This window comes from Microcebus murinus, chromosome 22 (assembly GCF_040939455.1).
Source record: "Microcebus murinus isolate Inina chromosome 22, M.murinus_Inina_mat1.0, whole genome shotgun sequence".
Classification (NCBI taxonomy): Eukaryota; Metazoa; Chordata; class Mammalia; order Primates; family Cheirogaleidae; genus Microcebus; species Microcebus murinus.
Window position 1 is genome coordinate 32,167,747 of NC_134125.1, and position 5,792 is coordinate 32,173,538.

Below are 5,792 nucleotides of genomic sequence, written 5' to 3' on the forward strand. Positions count from 1 at the left end.
AGCACTTCATAGGAGGCAAGGCGACTTACAGAATAGTGTTGAGTGTGGTGAGAGTTTAGGAGAGATTCCACAGAATGAGGGGCATAAATTATTAGTGGGGACCCCAGGACAAATTCCTCAATTTTTTTTACATAAAATGGCTGCAGCTGATATAGCTCTCATACAAGGGGGGTGTCCTTTTGCTACTGGGTCTAACTGTTGGCTGAAATAACCAACTGGCCTGTGACTGTCGCCATGCTTTTGAGTTAATACTCTAAGCGCATTTCCATCTACTTTATGTACAAAAAGGAAAAAAGGAAGGCTATAGTTGGGGTGTCCTAAAGCAGGTGCCTGGGTAAGAGCCTGTTTTAAATCCTCTATATATTGCTTTTCACTTTCCCCCCAGCAAATTGGATTTGGTTGGTGATGCTTTAGTTTCTTGTATAAGGGCTGGGCCATTAATGAGTAGTTTGGAATCCAACTTCTGCAGTAGCCTGTTAGCCCTAAGAACCCTCTTAACTGTTTTTTTGTTTTGGGCAAAGGAAAGGCCATGATGGCAGAGATTCTTTCGGGGTTTATAAGAAGTCCCTTTGGGGAAATTGTGTGCCCTAAGTATTTAACTTGGGGGAGACAAAATTGTAATTTATCTCTGGACACTTTGTGTCCCTTCAAGGCAAGCTGTTGCAGCAGGTATATAGTGTCTTCTCTGCATTCACTCAGGGAGGGTGAACACAACAGCAAATCATCCACATACTGAATCAGAGTAGATTCATTTTGGAATACAATATCATTTAAATCTGCCTTTAATATTTGAGAAAAATATGTAGGACTTTCAGAGTAACCCTGGGGCAAGACTGTCCATGTATACTGGCGATTTTCCCAAGTGAAGGCAAAAAGATATTGACTATCCTGATCTACAGGTATGCTAAAGAAAGCACTGCATAAGTCAATGACAGAGAAGTGGCTGGCAGTGATAGGAATATTGGACAGTAAGGTGTGGGGGTTAGGGACGACGGGATGCCTCGGAACCACTGTTTTATTTATGGCTCTTAGGTCCTGAACAAACCGCCAGCCTTTCCCATTTGGTTTTTTGACTGGGAGGATTGGTGTGTTACAAGGGCTGGTGCAGGGTATTATGAGTGCTTTATCTAAGTAGTCCTGAATGATTGGCTTGATTCCTAGTAAGGCTTCAGGCCTAAGGGGGTATTGTTTAATGTTTGGCAGGGGCTTAGACTCATCTATGGTGATCTCTATGGGAACTGCTGACTTAATTCGTCCAATATCCGTGGAAGAGTTTGCCCATAGAGAATCTGGTATTTTGGATAAGAAAGGCTCTAAGTCCCCCTGTTCAAAATCTCCATTAACCTTAGCAAGCATGATACTGCATGTAGGGTTTTGTAAGTCTTCTGTGTCTCCCAAATTGAGAATCATCTCTCCCTTCTGTGAAAATGAGATGTGGGCATTATGGGTCTCTAGGAAATTCCGTCCCAGCAGGTGTATAGGAGCACTATCTACTAAAAGGAAAACATGCTGTCCTATAAGCTCTCCCAATTGAAATTGGAGTGGATCAGATTTAAAGGCAACAATTGGGGAGTTTGATACCCCTACCATTTGAATTTTTACTTTACTCCGAGGGAGAGGGTTTTTAATTAAGGTAGGGTTGAGGACTGACAGCGTGGCACCAGTGTCCACAAGGGCTCTGGTGTCTTCCCCATTTATGGATATTTCTATTTCCCCTAGAGTGTTTGTTAGAAGTAAGGGGAAAACCCTCTCTATTCCCTCGGAGCCTCCCTATTCTGGTTTTAAAGTTCCTTTGGTGCCTTCCTCTAAGGCCTTCTGCTCTTTTTGTGCAAGCACCCATTTAAGTTTCTTACAATCTTTTTTAAGGTGTCCCTTCTTTTTGCAGTAATAACAAATCACTTCCTCTGTGGCCAGCTGCGATCTCTGCAGGGGACGGAACCCCTCTGACCTTTTGACTTGGTTACTAAGTTGCTTTAGCTGTAAACTCATAATCTTGGAGGCTGTTTCTTTTTGCTTCTTAACTATTGTCTGTGACAACTGGTCAGCTAGGATGACTAGGTTGCTAGTGGGCAGGGACGCCCAGGCCACATTATTTCTCTTTACCAGGGTCACTAATTCGTCGTCTAAGCCTTGTATAAATCCAGAATTTAGTAAAGTGTCACTTTTACCATGCTCAAAATTTTTAGGAGGTATCCCTGAATATTGTTTGAATGTTTTTTCAAACCTGGTATAAAAGTCAGGTATGGTTTCATTTGGGCGTATTTTACATTGTTGCACTTTTGCCCAATCTATAACTTTAGGGAAAATCTGTGGTAAGTTTTCACAGAGGCGGTCACAGAGCTCCCTGCATTTTTCCCTTCCATTTGCATCTATTTTATCAAAATCTTCTAAAGGTTGTTTCCAACCTGCTACCCTGAACCATTCTTCAGCTTTGTTCTTGGGGACTAGTAACTCAATTAGCTGATACAGGTCAGAAAAACCTGGATCATAGGTCTTAAGTGTTAATTGGAATTCTCTGGCAAACCCAAGGGGGTCTTGAGTTGGATCAGGGAACCCAGACACCAGAGCCTTTAACTCTGTCTTGGTCCAGGGTGTATACAATATATTAGGGTCCCCTCTCTCAGTGGGTTTTATTTTAAAGGGAGCAACAACTATTTTATCTTCTCCTCTAGCTATTCCCGATCCTTTTACAGCTTGAGGCGAAGGAATAGGGGAAGGAGGGGGGAAAATGAAATCATCAGGATAAGGAAATTCAGAGAACAGAGGGTTAGGGGGAGCAGAAGGAGAGACAGTTTTTGGAGCGTTCCTGATTTCAGAAGCGGCTTTTGCTAGTTTCTTTAATTCTGAGACAGTCTCAAGTATTTTCTTATTAACTTCCTGGAGGGAGGCAAGTTTATCATTCCCTCTTTTGGACGATTCCAAGTGCCAGCAATAGTATGATTCCCATTCATTTTCTTTAATTCGAGAACCTAGTTTCTCTAGTTTAGCGCGCAAGAAAACCAATTTGGGAATATTAAAAGTTCCCCATTTTGGAAACCTCAGACCTAGGTCATCTTTAGTAAGATCTTCCCATTTATACAAATACTTGCAAGTAGAGGCGTCATAATTATCAAACATAAAACCAGCTGGGGTGCCTGAAGGAGGTCGTTCTTCTTGCCTTTCCTCATTTTTACATAATTTGTTTCCCATTTTTTTTTTTTTTTTTTTTTTTTTAAGAAGGAACCGAACTGTGGTCTAGGGTTTGGTGTAGTGGATCAGAGTGTGCTGCTTGTGGGTGGGGCTCCTCAGTGTTTCACCACTGAGTCGGTCCCACCCTCTTACGTGTCCCAGTTTCTCTCTTCGGGGGTCTAGTACCTCCGAGAGGGCTCAAAACGCCTAGTGATCAGCTCTTATGCGCGTTTCCTGGACGAGCCTTTTTTTTTTAATTAATTTGTTGGGGGGTTCCCTGTGGGGCTACTCGCGCCTCGGGGAATCGCCCCAGGCAACTCCCAATCAGGGCTCTGGTCACCCAGGGCTACCTTAGGTCTGGGAGGAGTAAGCTGCCCCTTATCTTCGGAGCTGAGAAACTCAGTCTCTCATTTATCTACGAATAGGACAGTTGGGTTCCTTATGCAAATATGCAGACAAGCCAATCGAAATTGGTCTTCAAGAGGAATAAGGCAGCAGAGAAAGCCCTTCAGAGTGCACTTTCACATCAAATTAGGATCCCAAACAACAATTCCTAGGAAGAGAACAGACAGCTCAGAATAAACCGGGACCTTTGACCAAGAGTGGGAGGTCCGGATCTCAGGAGGACTTACCGGTTCCCGCCGGAGGAGCGGCTCGAAGTCGGAAGGGCTTCAATGGGCCCGTGCTGGTACCTTAGCTCCGGGTTCGGGCGACTCCTTCGGGGGTCTCGAGTCTTCTCTGAGATCCTGCCGACTACGCCAAAATTGTGGACGGAAAAAATCCAAGCCCTGAAATATTTGAAAGAAGTTTATTCTGAGCCAAATTTGAGGACCATGACCCGGAGCCACTCTCAAGAAGCCTTGAGCAAGTGGGCTCGCTGTAGCTGGGTTACAGTTCAGTTTTATACATTTTCAGAGAGACAAAGGTTACAGGCAAGGTCACAAATTAATACATGAGAGGTATACATTGGTTTGGCCCAAAAAGGTGGGACATCTCGAAGCGGGGGCTTACAGGTTATAGGTGGGTTTAAAGATTCTTTGGCTGGCAATTGGCTGAGAGGGTTAGACTTTATCTAGAAGACCAGAAAGGATATGCTTATTTTAAGATAGGGTTGTGGGCACTCTGGGAGGTCCAGACAGGAGGACATTTTAAATTTACAATAGGCGCCTGCTAGGATGCTCAGTTAAGACATTTTAGATTTATGATAGGCATCTGCCAGGATGCTTGAGTTAAGACAGGGGCTTCTTATCTTTTAGGTGATGTTAATGCCATACCAGAATCAGGTCAGGAAGTAAACCACTGCTTCGTTTGGTTAACAAAAGCCGCTTTGTGGGAATTTATTGTTTGTCAGCCTAACCCTGCTGGCCTCCTTAGGAAGGAGTTTTTAGCAAAAAATTAGAGTTCAGTCTTCACCACAAACCACGCCATCCCACCCCACCCATGGGACACATCCCGAGAGGGAGACGCCCCATACACTCGCTCCCCTCCCCCTTGCGCTGTGCCCCAGCCCTGGCCTGGGGGAATACGCAGCAGCCCACGCACAGGGCGGGGGGCGGGGGGGCACAGGTGAAAGGGGTTGTGGGAGAGGGCGGCCCCTGGCTGGGGTCAAAGGGCGAGCGCCCCGCGCGTGCGCAGTCAGTGGCGGCAGCAGAGGCGGTGGTGGCAGCGGCGGAGACTCGCTGGGGGTGGGCAGCGGGTAGGTGAAGGAGGCCAGGCAAGGAGAGGAGGGGGGCTGGAAGGTCTCCACCTTGGCCAGTCCAGCCGTGGAGGCGCATCTTCTGTGAGTGTGAGTGACTGTGAGTATGTGTGTGTGTGTATAGAGAGACAGCCCCCCACCCCGGCCCGCCCCGCCCCGTCCGTCACCCCTGTCCCTCGGAGCCCGCCGGACCCGGCCGGCGAACTCAACAGTCCCGGCCCGGCGCGGGGCCTGGGGCGGGAGGAGGCGGCGGGGAAGCGCAGAGAGGCTCGGCTTCTTGAGCGTGGCAGGGGCGCCCTCCGCCGTCTAGGGCCACGCCACCCTGAACGCGCCGGATCTCGTCTGTTCTCGGAAGCTAAGCAGGGTCGGGCCTGGTTGGTACTTGGATGGGAGACCGCCTGGGAATACCGGGTGCTGTAGGCTTTTTTTTTTTTTTTTTTTTTTGCCTCTTGTTCTGTCCCCTTTCTGGGAGCGCAGCGGCGGCCCGGGGTGAAGGTAACCTCCACCCTCAGCGCCCGCCGCGGTGCCTGGCGCCCCCGCCCGCACCGTGGGGCCTCCTCTTGTCCCAAGCCGCGACATCGCCACCACAGGGCAGCATGCGTGGCATCTGAACTGTCAGGTGTGAGACCGAAGGTCTGGTCTGTGGGAACCGACACGCTGGAGGAAACCTTGAGAGTCTGAGAGGGGAGGGAGTTCCAGAAGAAGGCCAGGATGTCATTTTGAGGGAGTATGTGACCAGAACTCGTCCCGTTGCTTTTGGGGTTCTATGGGCTCCACGTAGGAATCTTTGGTGGTGGCACCTGATGTTGGGGGATCCGGAGTCACACCCAGACCTGCTCCACAGGCCTCCTTTTACTTTTCTCTTCGGATTCATTATTTTTAAAAAGTGTCTCCTATCTCTATTATTGCATTTTCTTTTCTCTCTCTT

General features: G+C 47.9%; 1 pseudogene; it reads left to right on the forward strand.

The window, feature by feature from the left end:
- The first annotated feature begins 5,168 nt into the window (after positions 1–5,168).
- Positions 5,169–5,287, forward strand: LOC142863648 (uncharacterized; annotated as a pseudogene).
- The last annotated feature ends 505 nt before the right edge of the window (positions 5,288–5,792 follow it).